This window comes from Pinus tabuliformis, chromosome Q (assembly GCF_031772625.1).
Source record: "Pinus tabuliformis cultivar Carrire ecotype Pingquan chromosome Q, CPIR1, whole genome shotgun sequence".
NCBI classification, from domain to species: domain Eukaryota; kingdom Viridiplantae; phylum Streptophyta; class Pinopsida; order Pinales; family Pinaceae; genus Pinus; species Pinus tabuliformis.
In genome coordinates this window covers 344,660,257-344,686,176 of record NC_142296.1, presented here as the reverse complement: position 1 = coordinate 344,686,176, position 25,920 = coordinate 344,660,257, and the positions used below count along the sequence as shown (strand labels likewise).

The following is a 25,920-nucleotide window of genomic DNA, read 5'->3' as shown; positions in this document are numbered from 1 at the left end:
CAAATGGAGAATGACTCTCCTTTGTCAGACCATTCTCCCTAATCCCTACACTACCGTGGATATTCCACTGGACAATTGTCACAACATATCTGATAAAATTATATTTAAAATTTTAAATTCTACACTGTTACAGTTTTATTAGATTTTTGGATCTGTATATTTATTGTTAATAGTGCATGCATGTGAATGAAAATTATGCAGAAAATAGAGAACGACAAAATAAAATCTCAATCACACATTTGACACAAGATATGCCCTTGTAAACCCTTTTGGGAGAAAAACCCAGCTGGAAGGTGAGGTCGCTCTGCTCTCTTTCTCTGAATGGAAATATGGCTACGAGTACAAAGAAGTATGGCATGTGGACTGTGGGCTGCTACAATGCACGAATCCTCTCATTGTGCTCTACCTCCTATCCCTCTTGGCTATTTTTGCTCAGTTATGCAACAAATGCACTCGAAAGAATGGAATCCCTTTTCCTCCTAATGGTTATAACACACCCTGATAGCCTACTAGTGGTTAGGTTTGAGTACTTCAACTCTTAACCAAAGTTACAATATAGACTCTTCTGTTGAGAAATCTAGGGCATTTAGAGCTAGTTGATTTCTCGTCTTTGGTGACTACTTGTGAATGCTTTTTACTTGATTAGATTAGGATCTTCTTTACATTAGATTCTTAGTATTCTTTTTCATCAAACAGTAACCAATGCAAGAACATAAATAGACAAGAGACACAACAGGCAAGCTATGAGCCAGGGCCAAAACCTCTCACTCTTTGAGAGGAAAACCCGCACAAATTCTTCTTCTAGAGATTCCAATTGGCGAATACCATGACCAAGACCCTTGACCTATTAGCCACTCCAAGACCAAGACACTGCTTCTCTTGACTGTCTTTTCTTCTTCGTGATGCTTCCTTCGCTTCGACCTTCTATGCATCATTGTCTTCAAGATCTTCTCATCACTGCCTTCAAGATCTTCTTCTCATTGTCATGGCCTTCATAGTATCGAAATGTATGACTGTGGTACCCTACGAATTGTCTCATCTTCTTCGTTGCTACTAAAATACGAACTGTAGAGATATCTGAATTCTTTTAGACACCCAAACTCTTCCTCTGTCTCATAGACCAAGTTATGTTCTCATATCTGAATCCAGAGATGTTTCACTTCCAACTATAGCCTCTACCGAAACATAGATGATCTGAATTCCTCTGTTGTCTCAGTTCACCGAAATTTCAGAGAAGCGAAGTTCTGGACTTCCCTTCACTGCCTTTTGTTCTCCGAAATCACAAAAAGACCACCAAGCTTCTTCGTTGCCTCTGTTCGCTCGAAATCTCAAAGGGATGTCCGAATCCACTACCTTTGTGGAACAAACCATGGTCCCTTTATATAGTGGTTAGCCTATGTATATAAGCTGACATGAGATCTTCCATACAGTTTGGAAGCTGACTTAGAAGAGGATGGCAAGTGCTTGTCGTTGGAGGGCTATCTAGACATATTCATAGATTCATATACATTTTACATATGCTCAAGAAGAGCTCTTCATACATGACATCAATTCATTGACCTTAATGATAAATCCTAAGGCTCTCAATGGGAGCCACCTAAAATAAAATCACTTGCTCATGAAACCCATGAAGCAAGGCTTACAAAAATAATTGTATTTCCTTTATTACATTAATTACAAAAGTCAAAATTACATGTCATTATGAAGACCAAACCTAGTTACACTTTTCAACTTTCCCTCTTAACAAGGGAGGTATTCATAATGGTACTTAGTCATTCTCAATCTGAAGAATTTCTCATAAGAAGAATTCGGATTTGTATAGCATCATATCAACCAACATTGTTATATAGCAAGGCCTTGACTAACAACTCGATTTCTCCACAAGATCAGAGCACAATGCTAGCGAGACCAATGATTTATAGACATACTCCTCATTGTCTCTCTAGGAACATACCCCACTCGGGTTCACTAAGGATATGCCCATAAGGACTATTCTTTTTTTGGACTCCCCAGTCCCACAAAGAATATCGGTCCTCCATGACTACTCTTACCGTTGGATGCCCTATCTCATCCTCAAATAGCATCAGATGCCAAATGATTATACAATCCTCCATTCTGTCTTCCCAGGTGAAGAACGGAACGATGTGTCTATCTCTCTTTTTCAAGCCAAGAGGTTTTTTTCCATTAAAGGAATGTACTCATTTCTATCACAAAGGAATGTACCTAAGCTTCCTGCTTAGGAATTTCCCAAGTTTCTCCCAAGTAAGAAACTTCTTCTCAGGCTCCCTCTTAACTAGGGATCTATCATAGCTCCTTATGTGGAGATCTTCAAACAAACAGCTACTTGAAGAGCTCCTTCCTTTGATGTCATAAATTTCTTCTTTGTAAAGGAGTCTTCATCTTTGGGAACTTGTATATAGGGCACAAATCATCCATCACTTTATTCATGAGTTAGTCATGTCTTCAAATCATCAAAAAGTGATCCATCAGATTTTCCATCTAGCTTTGCTTCATGTCATTCTACTTTCATGCCATATTTTCGGAGGGACATTACATCCTTCTATATGGTCTGCTTGGAGGTCATTCACAGATCTTCCCTTTGAAAGTTTTACATAAGCCCAACCAGATGTTAGTTCAAAAATAATCAATGAACACTTCAAATTAGACTTACCTTTTGATAATATTTCACCATGACATCTTCCTGTAAGTATCAGCATGTTGATTTTGGGTAGCATTGAATGTGCTCTAGCCACGAAATTTGGTGGAGAGGCTAAGGCACATGAGATCTCCAATACCCAGAAAGGGTTTGGGCAGATTTTAAACAATTTGGGAGATATTAAAATAATTAATATTTTTAATGTAATCCCTAAGTCTAAACTTAGGGAAAATAAAATAGTAATGTGAATTAATATAAAATTGTGTTAGAATGATACAAAAGTCATGGATCAAGCCAAATCTAATCTTAGCCATTGATTAGGGACTTAATCTCGACCGTTGATTTGTCAACAAAAAAAGTATAAGAGGAGGCTTGAGGGTCACTTGGAGAATACACTGAGGGAGACCAGTCAGTTCAATTTCTGGAGCGCGGTTAGCTGAGAAATTGAGCCAGTGGTCAGGTGAGCAGTCAGGAGGCAACAAGTACAGAACAGAGAGACGAGAGATAAGTGCAGAGACAGAAAAAGGCAAACGCAGGGCTAGAGGGAGCCATACAGAGGCAACAGAGACTACGCAGAGCCAGCAGGGTCTGCGTCATCCACACAGAGCCAGCACGGTCTGCGTCATCCACACAGAGCCAGCAGGGTCTGCATCATCCACGCAGAGGCTGCAGGAGTGACGCAGAAGGCCAGAGAGGTTGCGCAGAGTCTCATTAGGCTGACACAGAGGGTTTCAGGCCACACAGAGGTCAACAAGGCTGACGCTGGGTTCAGAAGAAGTACTAGAGAATTTGTCTATCTATGGGTAGGCCAGTTTGGCACCCTATTGTACTAGAAAATTGTTGAATAATAAAATCCTCCCTTGCTGCACCGGTTTTCCCACATTGGGTTTTTCCAGGGACATTAGTCCAAAATATCTGTGTCAATGTGTTGATTCTTGTGCATATGCTTGTTTTTGTATTACGGTGTGATATCTGCAGCAGTATTTATTTTAATGTTTATTGAAGTGATTTCATGAATAACTTATGGTGGAATAAGTAGGAAAATTAAATCAGTTACTGCAGTGATAGAATTTTCACATGGTATCAGAGGGAGTAATCAGAGACAGAAAGGGAAAATCAATTATGGGTCGAGACCACGATGCAGAGGCATCCACCTCAGGGGACTAACACAAATTTTCAAAACATTGCACAAGAAAAAGAGATTTCAATTTCTCTATGTTGGCTTCCAGGCTGGAAGAAGAAGTGGCGTGCATGACTAGTACTGCATCATCAGAAGTATGGTATATAGACAGTGGAGCCTCGTGGCATATGACGGGAATCAAGGAGTGTTTCTCAGAATATCTAGAAGAGAAGATGAACTTTCAGATCACCATGGGGAACAAGGCAAAGTGTACTCCAGTAGGGAAGGGTGCCATAGTTTTTCAGACAGAATCGGGAGGGCGATTTCGTGCCACAAATGTGTTGCATGTACCAAGATTGGGGATGAACCTACTTCCATGTCACAACTACAAGGCAAGGGCTATGACGTCTACCTCATCAAGGAATAGGTATACGTCAAACACCCGAGCTGGAAAAAGAAAGTGCAGATCAGGATCAAAAGTAATTGGTTGTATAGATTACAACTATAATCACCAATGGCACTAATAGGCAGTCATGGGGACAAGGACTTGAACGAACTATGGCACAGAAGGATGGGTCACTTGCACCATGGAGCTCTGAGAATTCTCAAGAGCATTGTAAGAGGAGTTCCAGATCTAAGTACAGAACGAGATGATGCATGCAGGGGATGCGCTCTAGGAAAGTATGCCAAGGCAGCATTTCCTAGGAGCAAACACAAGGCCAAGAGTGTACTAGGATTGATACACTCGGATATTTGCGGACCTATGTCCGTCAAAGCTCTCAGTGGTGTCGAGTATTTCCTTCCCTTCATTGATGACCAATCGAGGAAAACTTGGATTTATTTTCTGAAAACCAAGGATGAGGTTTTCTATCGATTCAAGGAGTGCAAGGCTCTGGTGGAGAATCTAACTGGGAAGAAAATGAAATTTTTGCGCTCAGATAATGGTGGAGAGTATGTCGATAAGGACTTCACTGATTATTGCGCTAAGGAGGGCATCAGAAGAGAGTGGACAGCTCCCTACAATCCAGAGCAGAATGGGGTAGCAAAAAGAAAGAATAGGGCTATTGTAAAAGCAGTTAGGGCCATGTTGTATGATCAGGATATGCCAAAATTCCTGTGGGCAGAAGCATGCAACACAGTTGTCTATATTCAGAACAAGACTCCTCATCAGGCATTGGGCAAGATTACTCCAGAGAAAGTCTTCACTGGGAAGACGCCTGAAGTCAGTCAGCTCAAGATATTTGGGAGTTTAACATATTTCCGCATACCCAAAGAAAAGAGGAAGAAGTTGGATCAGACTGCGGAAAAGGGATATCTGGTGGGATATAGCGAAAACGCTAAGGCATACAGAATCTATCTTCTAGGGAGCAGGAAGGTAGTAGTACGACAAGATGTAAGGTTCATGGAGGACAGAGCTTTCAGAAGATCTCGCAAAATGCCTTCCGAAGAGCAGTCGAAAGAGGATCTGTTGGTCATGCCTCTGCAAACAACAAAAGTGAAGAATTCTTCCTCAGGTTAGGACGATTCTCAGGATGAGGAGGAGGAGGGAACGGAAGCACCTGTTGGCAGAGGAAGAACTAGCAGGGAACTTCGTCAAATTCTGCATGATGCAGAGAACTTCATCGGTGAGACAAGGAACAGTAAGAGGGAGCGAAAATAGCCAGATAGATATCAGGCGTTAGTAGCTCAGGATGGAGAGCCTGCCAGCTTCAAGGAGGCAGCTCAGCATCAGGTTTGGCTAGATGCGATGGTAGAGGAGTATAACTCCATAATGGTGAACGATGTCTGGGAGGTGGTGTCAAGACCTCAAGACAGATCTGTGGTAGGTTCAAGATCGATCTACAAGATCAAATATGTTGCAAAAGGCAATGTTGAGAAATACAAGGCCAAGTTTGTGGCTTAGGGGTATGCTCAAAAGGAAGGGATTGACTATGAGGAAACCTTCGCCCCAGTAGCCAGGTATACATCTATTAGGACCGTGATATCTCTTGCAGCCCAGATGGGATGGGAGATCCATCAGATGGATGTCAAGACGACATTTCTGAACGGGGTAATAGAAGAAGAGGTATACATTGAACAACCAGAGGGATTTGAAACTCATGAGAAGAAGTCTCATGTATGCAGACTGAAAAAAGCCTTGTATGGGTTGAAGCAGGCACCGAGTGCATGGTATGGTTGAATAGATGGCTACTTGCAGAAGATGGGGTTTGTCAAGAGTGACGCGGATCTGAATCTCTACTATCTTGTCGTAGAGAACGAGCCGCTTATCTTAGTATTATATGTGGATGATCTCTTTCTGACAGGATCATCCAAACTCATTGAGGACTGCAAGAAGAATCTAGCCATAGAGTTCGATATGAAGGATGTGGGATGAATGCACTACTTCCTAGGGTTGGAAGTTTGGTAGCAGAAAGGAGAAATCTTCCTTGGGCAAGGGAGGTATGCTACAAAAATCCTGAAAAGATTCGGGATGGGAGACTATAGACCTATGGCTAGCCAATAATCACCAACTGGAAGAAGATTAATGCATCAAAAGACAAGGATGTCGATCCCACCCTATATCGGCAGCTCATAGGGTCCCTGATGTATCTGGTCAATACCAGACCAGATATTTGCTACGCTGTCAACACCCTCAGTCAGTTCATGGTGGAACCAAAGACGGCACATTGGGTAGTAGCCAAACACGTTCTCAGGTATTTAAAGGGAACAGTTGATTATGGGCTCTTATACACCAAGGGAAAGGATATCAGTTTGAGTGGATTTACTGATGCAGATTGGGCAGGAAGTTTAGTGGCTCGGAAAAGTACCTCTACGTATTGTTTCAACATTGGATCAGGAATGACCTCCTGGTGCAGTAGGAAACAAAAGTCTGTGGCTCTAAGCTCATCTGAGGCAGAATATATGGCAGCAAGCTCAATTTCATGTGAGGCCATATGGCTTAGAAAACTACTAGTGAACCCTATTTAGAAGAAATATGGAAGCGACCAGGACCATGTGTGATAATTAGAGTTGCATCAAACTCTCTGAGAATCCAGTGTTTCATGAAAGGTCGAAGCATATTGATATCCAATGTCACTTTGTCAAAGATTGTGTCCAACGAAGAGCTGTATAGTTGAGCTACACTCCTACAGGAGAACAGGTGGTAGATATCCTCACCAAGGCCCTTGGAAAGTCAAAATTTGACTACTTCAAGGAAAAGATGGGGATGGTAAAGAACCCCTTTCAGAAGTAGAAATGAGTGTGTTAGCAGCACAAATGAAGAGGGAGTTGCAGTGCAGATGCAGTGTTGGGAGAAAGGACCAGCAGCAGCACAGATGCAGAGGGAGTTGTCGTACAAATGCAGCAGTGGCAGTAGCAGTGGCAGAGCCATGGGCAACAATACAGGATACAGCAGTGCAGAGGATGTTGGGCAGGAAGGCTTAGCATCAGCACAAGAACCAATGTCGGATGATCAAGGTGATGCTCAATGAGGAGTATTTCCAGAGCACAGTCCTCGCTAAGAGGGAGTGTTGATTTGGGGTAGCATCGAATGTGCCCTAGCCACAAAACTTGGTGGAGAGGCTAAGGCACATGAGATCTCCAATACCCAGAAAGGGTTTGGGCAGATTCTAAACAATTTGGGAGATATTAAAATAATTAATATTTTTAATGTAATCCCTAAGTCTAAACTTAGGGAAAATAAAATATTAATGTGAATTAATATAAAATTGTGTTAAAATGGTCCAAAAGTGATGGATCAAGCCAAATCTAATCTTAGTTGTTGATTAGGGACTTAATCTCGGCCGTTGATTTGTCAACAAGAAAAGTATAAGAGGAGGCCTGAGGGTCACTTGGAGAACACACTGAGGGAGACCAGTCAGTTCAATTCTGGAGCAGGATTAGCTGAGAAATTGAACCAGTGGTCTGGTGAGCAGTTAGGAGGCAACAAGTACGGAACAAAGAGACGGGAGATCAGTGCAAAGGCAGAAAAAGGTAGACGCAGGGCCAGAGGGAGCCACGCAAAGGCAGCAGACACTGCGCGGAGCTAGCAAGGCCTGCATCCTCCACGCAGAGGTTGCAGGAGTGATGCAGAAGGCCAAAGAGGTTGCGCAGAGTCTCAACAGGCTGACGCAAAGGGTTTCAGACCACGCAAAGGTCAGCAGGGCTGACGCTGGGTTCAGAAGACGTACTGGAGAATTTGTTGATCTGTGGGTAAGCCAACTTGGCACCCTATTGTACTAGAAGATTGCTGAATAATAAAATCCTCCCTTGCTGCATCGATTTTCCCACATTGGGTTTTTCTGGGAACATTAGTCCAAAATATCTATGTCAATGTGTTGATTCTTGTTCATATGTTTGTTTTTGTATTACGGTGTGATATCTGCAGCAGTATTTATTTTAATGTTTATTGAAGTGATTTCATGAATAACTTATGGTGGAATAAGTAGGAAAAGTAAATCAGTTACTACAGTGATAAAATTTTCACACAACATCCTGCATGCAGATTGACACATCTCCCACAGATATTCAATGTCAAGGGTCTCTATCTTTTTCTGACTTCCATCAGAGTCTTCACATCTTTCCAAGAGATATCTTCTTGGACTTCGGATGTTGAATGCCTTCTACCATCGTTGCATATTATCACGATCTCTTTCTGTCTCTTCACAAACATCATTCTCAGGAGCTTCCAATCAAAGTTCCTTAATAGTAGTCAACCACCTCATACTTCATATGAGGACATATTATGTTGATTTCATCTAGTGTGACTCATGCCTTTCGACATTCTTTCATAGGAGGAGATTCCTTTCCTTTGATCATGCTTCTCAAAATAGTAGTGATCCTTGTTACCTGCAACCATACGACATGACTTTATAATATTAAATACAAGCATACATACCTCATTTACCTTTAGGTCATCTACGCTTCTTTCAACGACTTCCTTGATTGAAAAGATCTTCAACCCCTTGATTTGCTTCATCTCTTATGTCATCATACCATCATCCCATGAACTCGACAATTGGAGATTTTGATGAAACACTTGCTTTCTCTCTAGATCGGTGAATCCCGCAATGAAGATTCCATCTCTCATATCCTTATTCAACAAATGTTTCCCTTTTAAACATATGTATGATGAGGTTTGTCCTATATGACTTCTTCCTTTGATCTTTTAATGAGGTCACCAAGAGCTATATCCTTCAAAGTTGACTATCAAACATCCTTCATGTTTCCTATGGTGATGTCACAAGCTCTTTCTTCCAATGCTTCCATGATGCCACGATGCATCTTATTATTATAACCATATCCTATAAGGTTTAGGAGCTATGATGAGAACTTTTGTGAAGGAGACTATCTCAGTCGAGATGTCTTACTTCCTCTTTTCTTGGACTTCCTTTCTTGAGCTTCCTCCACTTCTTCGGTGATATGGGCTTCGTTTTTTTCTTTTGATATTGTCCCTTTAGGACAATCTTTCTTGTAAAGTCCATAGTCTTTACTTCCATAGCATTGAACCTTAGCTATGCTCTTCTTTCTTTTCTAAGGACCAAAATTTTCAAAACTTCCTTTCCTTCCAAGAAATGTTTGAGTCCTTTAACCTTCAACATTTTTGCCCTCAACTTGTTTTCTTCTATCTTGCATAGAAACCACAAGTTGTCGAATGAGGTAACTTTCTTATCCCCATGGGTATTTGTTACCTTGATCATTAGTTGGTGCATTTTAGATCAATGAAGATTATCTTCTTATCATCTCTCCCAGATCTCGTAGATGAGATCTTATGAAAATATCCATTCATCCTTTGATACCTTTAATTTTTGTGTAGATCAGATCTAAGTCATGTGACCTTCTTTACCTAATCTTCAGAGAATATTCTCACAACTTTATATACATCTATTTGATGTCTCCAATATTGCTATATGAGGGGACCTTTCATAAGAATCCCTTTCCATGAATTTAGAGGAGACCTTTAGATATGTTCAATGACTTCACCTCCTTAAAGGACTATGTTTATCCTCCTTTTTCATGCAAAGAATTGTTGAAATTTGATGACTAAAAAGTTTCTACAATCCCAACCCAGTTTTAATTTCACCTTATCACTTCCATTCAATTAAATGCCCTTTCCCATAAACATACATTCAACATATAGACTTCTGGAAATGAGATTTTCAGATTAAAACACATGGGACTGTCAACACATGTTGAAAATAAATATGGACATACACAGACCAGAAACACATAAATATACACGCAAATTTTTGGTCAACTTAGACCTAGGCAAAACCTCTTCAATCTTCTCTGGGGAAAGCCTGTTAGAAAGCTCTTCAAATTTATTTATCTTTCACGTTCAGGAAAAATACATTTTCAGACAAAACAAAACAGCGAAATACAACTTATCTCTTCAGCCCAAAACTCCTTGAAAACCATGCCCATTTTGCCTCAATTTTCATGCCCACTTGAAGCTGAAAATATGTACTGTACAGATACAGACTGTACAGAATGTACTGTACAGATTCCATACTGACTGTACAGATTTTCGTACCGATATACGGACTGTATGGATTTTTTTCAAAAAAACTCAAAAACTTCTCTCGAACGGCATGCAGCTCACAGCATTAAATGTTGTTCATATTGCACCTTGTATTGCCTTCTATGCCTTGATTTCCATGCCCAACTTTGCCCAAAAATCACTCCTTCAGCTTGCTGCAACAATTTTCTCCTTCAGAACTTTTCTCCAGTTCTCAGCCTCCTTTATCCAATGTGTTCATGAAGAATGAATGCAGTGTCTCTTTTCTTTTCCCCCTTTTGTTTCCCTAAATGACTTTTGGGCAACCCTAAGATCTAATGGCTCAGATTCATTTAGATCAAGGGATGAGAATAAATGTGCATTTAATTCTCACTTTCTATTTTTTATTCACCCATAAATAAAGTACCCATATTGTACTTTATGTCTAAAGTCACTTTTCACTTTATAATTTAACATTGACTTTACCATAAAGTCACTTTTACTTTATAAAGTCACACTTAGGAAAAAAATTATTTTGGACACTTTTCCCTAGATAGAGATTAACGCATGGGAAACCACTTGTCCAAGGTAGATTAAAAATCAACACTCCCTCTTACCAAGGAAAGTGTTTCTTCCCACACCCATCTTGTCCCTGAAATGGACATGCTTGCCTCTTGGCAAGGACTTTGTGAGAACATCGGCCACCTGCTCATCTGTTGATATATACTCCAGCTTCACTGCCCCCTTCTGAACATAGTCCTTGATGAAACGATATCTAATGTCAATGTGTTTTGACCTATCATGAAACATTGGATTCTTCGTGAGTTTAATGCAACTCTGATTATCATAGTGAATAATCGTCGGTCTCAACTCATCAAATAGGCCATACAACAACTTGTGAAGCCAAATGGCCTCACAACTAGCCTGGCTAGCAGCGATTTACTCAACCTCAAAAGAGCTCAAAGCAACTGACTTTTGTTTTCAACTGAACCACGACACAACTGTCAAACCCAATCCGAAGCAACACCCTAAAGTACTTTACCTATCAAAAGCATAGCCTGCCCAATCTAAATCTGTGTAACCTACCAACCGCACTCCATCTCCCCGCCTATAGTCCAGACCATAATCAACAGTCCCCTGCATGTAGCGAAGAATGTGCTTTGTAGCTACCCAGTGCACCCTCCTGGGATCAACCATGAACTGGCTAAGTGTGTTCAATGCAAAGCATATATCTAGTCTAGTGTTGACCAAATACATCAAGGACCCAATAAGCTGCCTATACAATGTGGGATCCACCAAACTAGAATCTGAAGCATGAAGCTTCTTCCAATTGGTGATCATAGGTGTAGACATGGGTCTACAGTCTTCCATGTGAAATCTGCTCAACACATCCACAGCATACTACCCCTGCCCCAGAAAGATATGTCCCTCCTCCTGCCACACCTCAAGCCCCAAAAAGTAATGCATCAGCCCAATGTCCTTCATCTCGAACTCCATAGCAAGATCCTCCTTGCAACCACTAATCAATCTCTTTGCCCCAATAATGAACAAGTCATCATCCTACAGCACAAGAATGAGTGATCATCCCCTACAACAATGTAGTATAGGTTCGGATCTGCATCACTCTTCGTGAAACCCATCTATTGCAAGTAAGTATTAATCCTCGAATACCAAGCTCTCGGAGCTTGCTTAAGTTCGTAGAGTGCTCGCCTCAACTGGCATACATGGGTCTCTCGCCCAAGTACCTCAAAGCCCTGTGGCTACTCAACATACACCTCCTCCTCTATAACTCTGTTCAAAAATGTGGTCTTCACATCCATCTAATGGATTTGCCAACCCATTTCTGCAGCAATAGAAATAAGGGACCGGATAGAAGTGTACCGAGCTACGGGAGCGAAGGTCTCATCATAGTCAACTCCCTCGATCTGTGAGAACCCTCTAGCCACAAACCTCGCCTTGAACTTTTCAATGCTTCCATCAGTAGCATGCTTGATCTTGTAGAGCCACCTGGAAGTCACAATTGACTTGCCCTTAGGCCTAGGAACCACATCCCAAATGTTGTTCTTAATGATAGAGGCCTACTCCTCCACCATAACCTCTCTCCATATCTCTTGGCTAGCAGCATCCTCATAGCTAGTAGGCTCAGAATCAACAATGTTGGTAGCCTTGACTACATAACTGCAAAACCGCTCAGGTGGCACACTCTCCCTGTTCACCCTCTTCAAAGGACCAACAGACTCCGCTTCCTTCAAGGTGTCTTGAAGCCACTTGGGCCTCCTCTTCCCTGAATAAGCTTCCCCATAAGGAATCTCATCCTCTGCCCCCCAGTCTGGTGAACTTAAAAGTCTACCAACTAACCCTTAGGTGCTTGTACCAGCACCTGTCCTTGAAGTGTTGATTTGGGGTAGCATCGGATGTGCTCTAGCCACGAAATTTGGTGGACTTGGGGCACATGAGATCTCCAATACCCAGAAAGGGTTTGTGCAAATTCTAAACAGATCACGAGATATTAAAATAATTAATATTTTTAATGGAGTCCCTAAGTCTAAACTTAGGGAAAATAAAATATTAATGTGTATTAATATGAATATGTGTTAGAGTGGTCCAAAAGACATGGATCAAGCCAGATCTAATCTTAGCCGTTGATTAGGGACTTAATCTCGGCCGTTGAGATGTCAACAGGAAAAGTATAAGAGGAGGCTTGAGGGTCACTTGGAGAAGTACACCAAAGTGATCAATCATTCTATTCTCTAGAGCGGGGTTTGCTAAGAGAGATAGAATCAGTGATCAAGAGAGCAACTGAGGGGCATTGAGTACAGAGAAACAGAGAAGGCAAAGATTGTGCCGGGAGAGCAGCGCAGCAGCCAAGGAGAGTGACACAGAGCCAGCAAGGGCTCATGCAGGGCCACGCAGAGGCAGCCAAGTGTTGCGCAGAGCACCAGAGGGCCTAGCAGAGCTGACATAGAGGCTCCCAGAGCTGACGCAGGGCCTCCTGGGGCTGACGCAGGCCAAGGAAGGCTAACGTAGGGCCAGCGCTGGGCTAGGAGAGGCTGATGCAGTCCAGATTGGGCAGACGCTAGGGTTGCAGAGCAGTTTTGTGCTGAGGAACTGCTGGAAGGATTTTTCGGGGTTTTAGCGAAGAGATTTCTCTCAAACTGTGAGGTATAGCAGCTAAGGAAATTCTCTGTTGGGTAGGCCAGTTTCGACACCCAGATTGTACTCTGATATTGCTTAATAAGAAAACCCTCAGATAGCTGCACCGGTTTTCCCACATTGGGTTTTTCCGGGGACATTGGTCCAAAAATAATGGTGTCATGTGGTGTGTTTGTTCTTGTTTTTTTTAGTTGTTGATCTGTAATATGTTGAGCATGCACTGGTGTTTATTTTCAGTATTTATTTTGTAAATAACTTGTTAAAGGAAAAATAACAAGTAGGTAGGAATAAATCAGAAAAAAATGCATGAAGGGTTTCTAAGCTAAGTAAACTTAGAAACTTCAACACGAAGAACCTGTGCCTATGTCAGATGAAGTGCCATGTGAACTCTATACCAGTGGATTCCCTAAAGAAGTGCTTGGTGAACTCGCCACTAGTGCCCCAGATGTCACTGACACTGAAGCACCTCCTATACCAGTTGATCTAGAACCCTGAGGTCCTTCTCCATGTACCTGACCTCCTTGCTGAGGAGAAGTCTGTGACTCTCTCTCGTCATACTCTCATGATCTCTGATAGGCCCTCTCCTCCTCGAAATTCACATCCCTCCTAATCACCACTCTCTGTTTAGAAGGAATGAAGATCCAATAGGCCTTCGAAGTCTCGTTGTAACCCATAAAGATGCCCTTTCTGCTCCTTGGGGATATAAGAATATGTGAGACATCTAAAGATATGAAGATGTCCCACATGAAGCTTCTCTCCAGTGAAAGCCTCCTTCGAAGTCATATTCCCCAATACTTTGTGAGGACTCTTGTTCTGAAGATAAACAATAGTATTGCAAGCCTCAACCCACAAAAACAAAGGTAACCCCTAATCATGAATCATCGCTTTAGCAGCCCCAACAATAGCTCTGTTCTTCCTTTCAAACACTCCATTCGACTAGGGGTTATAAGGAACCGTGAACTCTCTCCTAATGCCCTCCTATGCATAGAAGTCAGAAAACCCACCATCGGTGTACTCACCACCATTGCCTGACATCAAGACCCGAATCTTCCTACCTATTTGCATTTCTATTGATTTTTGGGAGCATTGGATATGCTCTACGCTCTGAAGTTTTGTGGAGGGTTAGAACACATGAGATCTCCAAAACCCAGAAATCGTTTGGAGAAATTCCACCCGGATAAGGATTTATTAAATAATTAATATTTTTAATGAGTTCCAAAGTCTAAACTTAGGAAAATAAAAATATTAATGTGTATTAATAAAAATATGGGTGAGAAGGTTCTAAGTGATGAGGATCAATCATGTTTTAATCTTAGCCGTTGATTAGAGATTAGATCACGGTCGTTGATTCATCAACAGGAAAAGTATAAGAGGAGGCTTGAGGGTCAGTTGGAGATACACCAAGAGATCAAAGAATTTGATTTTCTTGGGGCGTGGTTTCCTAAGAAAGTTGAGCTAAGTGGTCTGAGTTGCAATGAGAGGGGCAGTTCGGCAAAGGGACTTCAGTCCAAGGCCGAGGATACATAGCAGAGACGTAGAGCAGTAGCAAAAGAGACAACACAACTCTAGAGAGGGTGATGCAGAAGCTAGAGGGGTTGACGCAGATCCTTAGAGGCAATGTTGGGGTTTTTTGTGAGGCAGAGAGAGCAACAGTTCAGCACATCGACTTCTGAGCAAGGGAGGCTCACTGGGAGGGTGACGCAATTCCAACGCATAACTGGGAGCAGCCATCGCTACCCAGCACTCGGAACAACATTCTCATCTATGGGGTTTGATCATCCAGTTGCTAGAATTGTCAAAATATCTATCTCTGGATAGAGGTACTTCTGCCAAGTTTATTCTTTGTTGGGTGAACTGGATTTGGCACCCTAGTTGTATTCAGAAATCTACTTAATAATACAAACCCTCTATATGCTGCACTGGTTTTCTCGCATTGGGTTTTTCCGGGGACGATTGTCTAAAAATAATGGTGTCCCTTGGGTGATTGTCTCAGTTTATTTCAGTTCATGATCTGTATGTATGTGTAGTCTGCAATAGTGTTTTCATCGTTGTTTAAATATTTAAATAACTTGTTGAATGTAAAGAACAAGTAGGAGATGATAAACCAGTGATTGCAGTAGGATTTCTGATGTGTAGATTCATAAATTATCACATGGGATCAGAGCATTGCAGATCATAGGAGACTGAAGACACCAACCGAGAAGATCCAAAGAATTTTCTGCAAGAGAAGCAACTGTCTTGAGTGACAGCGTTGTTTCAGAGGCAAAGGAGCAGCTGCAGGAGTGATGCAAAGGCTCACGCAGTGCCTACGTCAGCATTTCAAGCATGCAGAGGGTGACACAGAGCTAGAGAGGAGCCCACAAAGTGACTGCGTCAAATCTTTGGGCCAGCGCAGAGCCTAAGAGGCTAAATTCTATCAGTTGTCAAGGCTGGAGAAGCAGTGTAGATTCAATTAGAGGAGCTAGTTGGACATTGTTTCTATTGGTGCAGAATAGTGTCTGTCGAGACAGAGCCTTGGTAGAGGAAGTCACTGCCTTGACAGATTTCTAGCCAAAGAAATCTGGATCCGGGTTGCAGCAGCAAAAGAGGAGTGGAGAGGAAGTGATTCGATGGTTGGTAAGAGGATTTCCGTGAAGGAAATCAAGACCCAGAGGGAGTGTAGAGGAGCTTGTTCCTTAGAGGATGTCTAGCGCCAAAGAAATCTAGATCCAAGTCTTACTAGATTGACAACAGGAGAGGGAGAAGAGAACTTGATGAGGGTCTTCGTGGCCTTTTGATGATGAATATAGAAACAATAACTCTTGTTGTTGTAGACTGCTTCTTCGATCTAGGGTTTGATTCTTCAATGTAGATCTTGATCTTTTGCTTTGATAACCTTCGCCTTGCTTTAATGTCTTTCTTGAAACTCAATCCTTGAGTGTCTCTTTGATTAGATGCCCTTCCTTTGACTTCAACACCTTAGCTCCGATACCATGTTGAGAAATCTAGGGCATTAGAATTAGTTGATTTCTCTTCTTTGGTGACTGCTTGTGAATGTTTTTTACTTGATTAGATTAGGATCTTCTTTACATTAGATTCTTAGTGTTCTTTTTCATCAAACAGTAACCAATGCAAGAACATAAATAGACAAGAGACACAACATGTAGGCTATGAGCCAGGGCCAAAACCTCTCACTCTTTGAGAGGAAAACCCGCACAAATTCTTCTTCTAGAGATTTCAATTGATGAATACCATGACCAAGACCCTTGACCTATTAGCCACTCCAAGACCAAGACACTACTTCTCTTGACTGTCTTTTCTTCTTCATGATGCTTTCTTCGCTTCAACCTTCTATTCATCACTATCTTCAAGATCTTCTCATCACTGCCTTCAAGATCTTCTTCTCGTTGGCATGGCCTTCATAGTACCAAAATGTATGACTGTGGTACCCTACGAACTGTCTCATATTCTTCACTGCCACTGAAATACAAACTGTAGGGATGTCCAAATTCCTTTAGACACCCAAACCCTTCCTTTGTCTCATAGACCGAGTTCTATTCTAATATCTAAATCCGAAGATGTTTCACTTCCAACTGTAGCCTCTATAGAAACATAGATGATCTGAATTTCTTTGTTGTCTCAGTTTCACCGAAATTTCAGAGATGCAAAGTTTTGGACTTCCCTTCACTGCCTTTTGTTCTCCAAAATCACAGAAAAACCACCGAGCTTCTTCGTTGCCTCTGTTCACCCGAAATCTCAGAGGGATGTCTAAATTCATTGCCTCTGTGGAACAAACCGAGGTCCCTTTATATAGTAGTTAGCCTATGTATAAGCCAACATGATCATTCCGAATGGATGTGTCTATTGATGTGAGTCGACATGAGATCTTCCATACAATTTGAAGGCTGACTTAGAAGAGGATGGAAAGTGCTTATCGTTGGAGGGCTATCTAGACATATTCATTGACTCATATACATTTTACATATGCTCAAGAAGAGCTCTTCATAAATGACATCAATTCATTGACCTTAATGACAAATCATAAGGCTCTCAATGGGAGCCACCTAAAATAAAATCACTTGCTCATGAAACCCATGAAGCAAGGCTTACAAAAATAATTTTATTTCCTTTATTACATTAATTACAAAAGTCACTATCACATGTCATTATGAAGACCAAACCTAGTTACACTTTTCAACATCTTCTAGAGTCTTCTACCTCAAAATCACATGGCTAGCCCCTTTTCCATGAATATTGGGGGTTGATGTGGCATCCTCTAGAATTATGGTGGTGAAAATATGAAGGTCAACTTCTGAGTGGCATAACTTTCGCATACAGACTCTGATTGACGCGATTCTTGTGCCATTGGAAAGGTATCTGTGTGTAGAATAGGAAAAAAAAAGTGTAGCGCTAAAGAAACAAAGTTTAACCCCCAAAAAACGTCGTTTGATGCCTCAAAACGTCCCAAAAGGTTTTAAACCTTGTTTTCCCAAACTAGGTCCCACTAGTAAAAAAGGTCCTGTGAGTTGATTCCTCCACTTTTTCCACTCTGAAAGAATCGATATGGATGACAAACAATATAATGATCCAATCTAGATCACTCCCCAACCGATCAACATCTTTGACATAAGGAGAATGACTATCCATGATGTTATCATATCAATACATTCTCTGAGAGAGGCATATGACCATTCATCATAAGAATGACTATCCTCAAATGTTGTTGTCTCATCAATCCCTCTTGTTGAGGGAGAATGCTCAATCACTCCAAGCTTGTCCTGGGACAATCTGCTTGATAATACTTGAGCCATACTGCTCTCTTCTTGTACCACATCTTGGTACTAGATCTCAAAGTACCTCGACCTGTCATCAAGTTGTCACCTACACTCGATCAACCAATCCTACAAACAGCTTCCAAAGCCACACTGCTTCATTACAAACATCACTGACTGCAATATACTCTTGTTTTGTAGCGTTGAGTACAACATACTTTTTTTGCTTCCTACTTATTCAAGAAATCATAGCAGAGCCCAAACTAAAGCATTCTTCTAAAGTACTCAACCTATCATCTACACTAGCTTCCCAATCAAAATCTGTATATCCCTACAGTTGTACATCATTGTTTGAGTTATATCTCAAACCATAATTGATTGTGCCATGACCAATTGTACCATGTTTGGTATGTCAACACATATTGAGCCACATGTCTTGGCTAAATCATAAATTGAAATTCTTCCTGTTGCCCACTACTTGTGGGTAGTATGCATATGAGAAAAAGTTTCTCCTAGATGGTCCTCAGTCAGCAGCCACCAGCCACCAGATAGATCGATGTGCCATTGTCTCTGCCACCTAAGCCAACCATGTAATCTCTCACCCATCTGTTATGATCGTATGTTTGAAGGTGGACCTCCTGACCCCGAAGGTACGGCTTTTCATTGGTATAGTTGAGTAATTTTCTTTCCTTATCCTAAAGAGTGGGCTAGGTCTATATCCTTGTCTCCTCTGCTCGATTTGGTGGTTAGCCTTGTATCCTAGTCCTGTGGGATCTCCTTTACTGCCCATTAGCTTTAGGGTTGGCACTAAATGGGAAATCTTGATTATGGTAGTGTGGTCCCGCTTCCCGACACCATATACATCACTCCCTTCCATTCATTTTAACCCCATTCATCATTTTTCCCATCCGGGTCCATATGTATCTATTGGGTCCACATAGAGTTAGCCTCCCCCTCCCCTGGTCCACACCTTGGGTCAGGCCTGGAATGATGCCCCAGAAGTTGATGCAACTAAAAAGAAAAGAAAAAACATAATCTGGCCACTTTCAACAGGAAATTTACCACGAAATGCAAAAGATGGCCAGAACATACAAATTTAGCCCATGCGAAAAAGCCAAACATGACCTCTACCCCTTAGTTATGGTCATCACTCTGGTTCCTATGGTCCCTAGATGCGCCCCCTCCACATTGAGCAACTCATGATTGTCCCAACCCCCGGTGGGCAATGAAATGCCCCACCTTAAAAGGGGGTGCCTACTGTTATATCCTATAAATCATGCACTCATCCCCTAGAGCCCTGAGCAATGATGAAGAAAAATCAATCAAGGGTAAAAGGCATATGACAAAGGGTGGAAAACAAAGGTCGAGGTAACTCATGAACCACGATTTGCTCCCTCCTACACTCATATACCCAAGTGTGGGCTTCCCTTATTACAGCTACCCTTGTACCAGGGCATGTGGCTTGGAGAATTCCCCTGACCGCCACTTCGTTCCATCACAACATCATTTGCCACCTACCACTTGATGGATGTACCATTGACATGTCACCCCCTTTAAAGGTTGAAACCACCTGATAGGGTTCTTAACGAACCCCCCTTATTGAGCTTGGAGACAATTGTACATGCCAAAGGCCACTATGGAAGGGCATGCCACCATGAAGTGCCCCATTGATTCCATGACTTGTAAGCTCTTTTACTTGATTATTCTAACGATATTGTATTGGAGGGCAAAGGGATGCATTAGATCTTATGTAGGATTGTAAGTGGGTCCCTATTTGGGGCTTGGTCTCCCTATACGAGGTCCTAGCCTTTCAGAGGGCCACATTGGCACTTGTAGGGTGAACATTAACAACCATTGGCCTCCACCATAGCAGAGATTACTTCATGGATCCCCAACATCACTCATTGATTTCTCGTGTTCCACCTTTTGGATGAGGATGATGCACTTGGTTCACCATGCCCAGTCGGCTCCACACTTGCACCATACACTTGGTAGATGTTCCAGGGTTCAAATGAGAATGTGTCGCACTACAGGAGACAAAGGGAGGGCTTACGTCATCATCATAGCCCTTACTGATGATTTACAGGCATTTTTTATCCACGTGGAGACCTATGAGGATGTCCTTGTGCCCCCACACCCACTTGGGAGCACCACAGTGACTTGCTTGGAAAACAAGTGCCCGACCCCTTCTCCACTATGTTTGGAGTCCATTTTCTCACCATAGCACACTTTGGGCTTCATTAGGCCTCCTCAAAGGCCCAACGACTCATTTTATTGATCATTCTGCCCTTTTTAGAAACTTATTTTTATGTTATTGAGCTATCTTGGTGGGCTTGTCACCCAAGGATATTAGTATTGCACATTATTTTATTATTTAGGGCTTAACTAGGCCAATTAGGCAAATCGAACTTATTAGAGATGGTATAAATAGATGAGAGGTGATTCATTTCTCTCATCACCACTTGGATTTGGAATTAGTAGCTACTTGAGAATTTTTCGTTCCCTTTTGGATGACGAGTTTGGTTCCATGGATGAATTTTGATGTTTGGATTCTATCTTCTTCGTCATGGAGCTTCATTATTGGCATAATTTGATGATTGGATATACTCATTGTACATGTAAGTGATCATTTTCATGTTTATTCTTGTTATTTACTTTGTCACATGAATGTTATTAAGATTTTCAATATATAGGTCTGAAATTTACTGCTATTTATACGAAATTGTGGAAATTTTGATTTTTTGAAGCATTGCATCATTGCACGTGTCATGCATGAATGGCCAAATGTTCCTAGAGGTTATATTGTTGAATATACCTTGATAAGTCATCAAACATTGCACATCGCACTATAAGGTCCTTGGGTAGTTGCTCTCATGCCCTAATTGCCATTTGAACTTGCCTAAAAGCCTCCTTGATTGGGTATAGTGTCTCCAAACCACAAGTTCACCTTGAATCCATCTCTCCCAAAGGCAAGGAACTAATCCATCCACTGGTGGTCAACTTAAAAGAATATTTTTCTCACCTCCTCCTTCTCTTTCTAGGCCTAGCCTTATAAGTCCCCTAGGGCATCAATCACATTCCATTCTAGCCATCTAATCACTTCGATTTTCGATCCACTACTACACTGAGGTTTTGCCTAGAGGTCCTCCAAATTTGAAGTAAATCCAACGGTGGAATCTCAAGATATAGCAAGCCCTAGCTGCAAGATCAATTCTTGCCCTAGATTGACTTCGGTTAGTGTCCTCATTAGGATCATTGCATACAAATATCAAAAGAAAATTAGTCCTTTGATCCTATTCCCTACCCTAATTAGGCCAAGCGCCACATTGGATGATCAACTCCACACCCTCAACCTAGTTTTGGGTCGACTTGGCTCTATGTGGTCCCACAACTTTATAAGTTCAACTCCACAAGGATTACATCGAAGCCTCTTATCCAAAAGGATCCTTTGGTCTAGGAAGCCCCTTGTTAAGGCATATCCCCTAAACCTAGGTTCAAGAATCCTCTTAGCGCTTCCTCAAGAGTCCATCACCTTGCTTTCAAAGCAAGCAAGCTATCTAGTTGAGCCTCTCTTGTGAATAGGCCTTAGGAATCACTCCTCATCCTCTTATTGATTCATTCATCTAGTGATTCCCTTTATACCAGGTCTCCTCCCATTAGTTAAAGTTTGTAAAGAGCAAGGAGCCTTAGCTAAAGTGACAGTGGGTTATCACTCCATTGTTGCCCCTTGAAGTAGTAGTTGCCCTATATGATCCCCTCCTTGAACTAGTAGTTGCCCTATAGGACCTCTGCTAGTTTGAGCAGTAACACTTCCTTCATTGCACCCATCATCATGACTACTTTCTAGTTACCCTAACTGATTATTCTTTCTAAAGCAGATCCTACTATGGCAATCCTAATTTGCTCCTTCTGCCATTGATGTTATTGAAGCGCATTAGCTAACTTCATTTTCTATCCAAAGATCAACTCCCTCTAAACCTAAAACAAGGGTTCCTAAGGAAGCCTTAATTGTTCCCTCTAAAGAAAATCTTTCGAGTCAAAGCTACTCCCTCTGACACGAGCTTTTTGCTTTTGTCAAATCATATAGGATCAACCTTGATCCATCAATTCAAGAGTATCAAATATGAGGAGTCTTGTTTAAAGCCTTCCTTATGCCTACAAGTATAAGACTTTTTCATGTACCTCACAACCTTGAGGTAGCTTTTATGTACAATTCTTCACTCATTGAGGAGGAAGATCTCTACATCCATCTGATGTAATTTTTAGTAGAAATCATAAAAATAATAGTTTTTCAACAAGTGTACTTGATAAGATGTCCCTTCATAGTCTTCTCCCTCTCACTGAGGTAATCCTTTGTTTTGTACTTCTCACTGCATACTTCAATTTGGAAGTCATCACTAACTTCCTTTTGGCATAGATCAAGACAATCTTGTTGATTTGTCTACTCCCTCTAAGCATAAATCAAGACAATTTAAGAACACTTATTTTCGAGTTAAGGGCCATTTTTTAGGCCTTCCTTATGGAATTGGAGCATGCAAAATGATCAATGCTAAAGAAAGAATGGATTTGGAAAGGGAGGATGCAGTTGGCATGGGGAATGTGGTGGCGGCAAGCAGGAAAATTAGAAAAAATGAAGATCCTCTTCCATTATTGAGGAATACTAGTAGTAGTAGATTTGGGAGTGGGGCTGAAATTCAGCCAACCAAAAAGAGGGCAGCCCAAACTTGTGGCCCAATAGACAATATTTCTCAGCATGAGAAGCGAGATGAGTTTGATCTTTCAATTGCATTATTTTTCTATCTCAACTACATTTCTTTTGATGTCGCACGGTCTCCTTTGTTTATTGAGATGTGTCGAGCTCTAGTTGATATGGCTCCAATTGGGTATGTGCCTCCAAGTTCAGAGAAGCTTAGAACCACATTGTTGGTTAAGGCAAGGAAGGAGGTGGATAGAATTCTACAACCTATTAAATCATCATGGATCTCATCTGGTGTTAGTATTGTTTCTGATGGATGGACAAATACAACACGCCATCCTCTCATCAATTTCATGGTATATTCCAAAAAAGGACCGGTCTTCTTGAAAGCAGTTGATGCTCTTGGACAATACAAGGATGCACAATATATGGACGAGTTGTTTATTAAAGTTACTGAAGATGTGGGTGTTGAATGTTGTGTGCAAATCATCACAAATAATGCACCTGTTTGCAAAGTCGCTGGCTTGATTGTGGAAACTAAATATCCACAAGTATTTTGGACACCATGCATTGTTCATTCCTTGAATTTAGCACTTGAATCTATTGCTTCAGATGTGACATGGATTGGCAATCTTATTGAGGATGCACACCATATCCAAAATTTTGTACAAAACCATACCAATGTCCTCACAATATATAAAGAGTACAAACATCTATCATTGTTGAAGATTGCAGATACTTGGTTTTCTTCCTCATTCATCATGCTTAGGAGGTTGAAGGAGGTGAAAGCTGCTCTTGAGGCCATGGTTATTTCAGATCTTTGGTCTTTGGTGGGAGAGGGTGGATCTTACCATAAAGATCATGAACCCTATCATTTTTTTCTTGCGATTTGCAGACACAAACCAGCCCATCCTAGGAGAGGTTTACGAGGGTTGGGATTCCATGATTGAGCCTGTGAAGACTATTGTTATGGAGAATGAGTGCCCTGGATATGAGACATCAACAAAGAGCTTATGGTCCACCATACAAGATTCTTATTTCTAGATGGGATAAGAATTGCACACCTTTGCATTGGTTAGCTCACTCTTTGAATCCCAAGTACTATAGTCAAGAGTGGCTCCGTGGTAGGACCTCACACATATACCCTCCTCACATGGATGGAGAGATCTCACAAGGGAGGAAGATAGCGTTCAGAAGGATATTTCAAGATAGAGCATCTTTTCTTGAGGTGGAAGAAGGCTTTGTAGAGTTCCCCACTAGTACTAGGAGATTTGGGGGTATGATGTACTTGGAGATAGGGGGTCAAAGATGCCTATGCTTGGTGGGCAACTCATGGGGCAGCATGCCCTATTCTACAACAAGTAACCTTGAGGGTCCTCTCTCAAGTTACTTCATCTTCTCATTGTGAGGGGAATTGGAGCATTTATGAGAATCTATATCGTTTGAAAAAGAGCAAGCTTGAGCAATCCAGGGTGGAGACAATGGTGTGTGTGCACATCAACCTTCGTCTTATTTACAGGCAGAGGCAGGAGTGGTTGAAGGGAAAGACAAAGATGTGGGATGTGTTTCCTAATGATATGGGTTTGGACAACAATGTTGAGTTGGCGTTAGCCAACATGGATCCTAATGACCCAGTGCTAGAGCCAATGACTTCTGATGATGAGTCTCTTGAGGGGTCATCCTCCACACCAACAAATGCAGTAGCAGATCTTGGATTGGGCATAGAGGAGAAGGATGGAGTAGAGTCAGATGGCAATGGAAGTGATGGTGATTATGACATGGAGGAGGGACATGAACTACTGATAGAGTGATGAGTCGTGGACTCGTGGCTAGTGAGTCATGACTAGTACCACTGACAACAGTAATGAGCTATGATATTCCTACTTATTTTGTATCTACTCTTTTGCATTTTCCAGTGGCATTCCCTCAGTATCTATGTAATACATTTTAGTTTTGATGACTTAATGGAAAATCTGCATTTTATGGTTATAATATCTAAGTTCTTCTAAATTTCTAGTTAGTAGTTTCTTATGTGCTTGTAGCCTTGTACAATTGTTAATAAATTAGTAATTTATAACATGAAGATTCAAGAATGGTCATTTAACTGTGAACAATGAACCATTGAACATCATTGATGTAGCAAAATAATAAACTAATACTATATTTCACTGTCTCAATAACTTAATATGGATCAAGAACTATATCTCAGCATTATATATATATAGATATATATAAAACATGTCCCTTGTGTCCTGTTTTCGGGGCCATTGTGTCTCGTGTCGAATACTCGTATTTACGTGTCCTCCGTGTCCCGTGTCAAATAGTCATATGACTTAGTTTAACATCCACCAATCTCCCCACCCCTAGATCTGAGATCTAGAAGTTCGTTGGCACTCATTGGGTGGGCAAATTGGGCAAAATAGGTGGTTGTGCCTATCATTTTATGCAGACTTTGTAGTCTGATATAATAGGGCAGCAAGCTCTTTTGATCCATGAATCCCTAACCAATAGTCCAAACAAAAAACTAAAACCATATTTGGTTAGAATTTTTCCTATAAATCAAATTTGAATAGTTACACGTATATTTTAAATTATTTGGTGTAATTTAATCCACCGTTTTAGTTCTCTGCTGCACAATCATACACAAAAACAGTGGTAAAGCCCTGAGAATTAACTGCTCCACCTCTCCTTGACCCCATCTAAGGCGCTAGTCTTATTCAGAATTGGTTGGGGTATCAATTGGGACTCATCCTTGGACCTTTTAGGTGAAATTTGGGTCTAAATAATGGAATCTAGGGCCAAGTTCACAGTGTGTTACTACCCTGTGTGCAAATCCCAGCAAGTTGCCAAGACCTTGGCAATCCTGTTAATCGGATTGGTAACACACCCATTGGATAGTTTGTATAGATTCGTGTTCTCTATAAGACTATAAATAATTACAAAATCCAAAACAAACAATTTGCAAACAAGCTATCCTTCTCCACCTACCTAGTACCATACGCCAAAAAATTAGAGAAATCATTCTAAATTTAAGTATGACTTTGTACTCTATGCTCAACAGATGTCCAC

At 41.3% G+C, this 25,920-nt stretch overlaps 1 pseudogene across 1 annotated transcript in view; it reads right to left on the bottom strand.

The window, feature by feature from the left end:
• Nucleotides 1–25,920, bottom strand: part of LOC149219599 (ABC transporter G family member 3-like) — a 237,763-nt pseudogene that overhangs the window by 64,107 nt on the left and 147,736 nt on the right. The gene's annotated exons all lie outside the window — the stretch shown is intronic.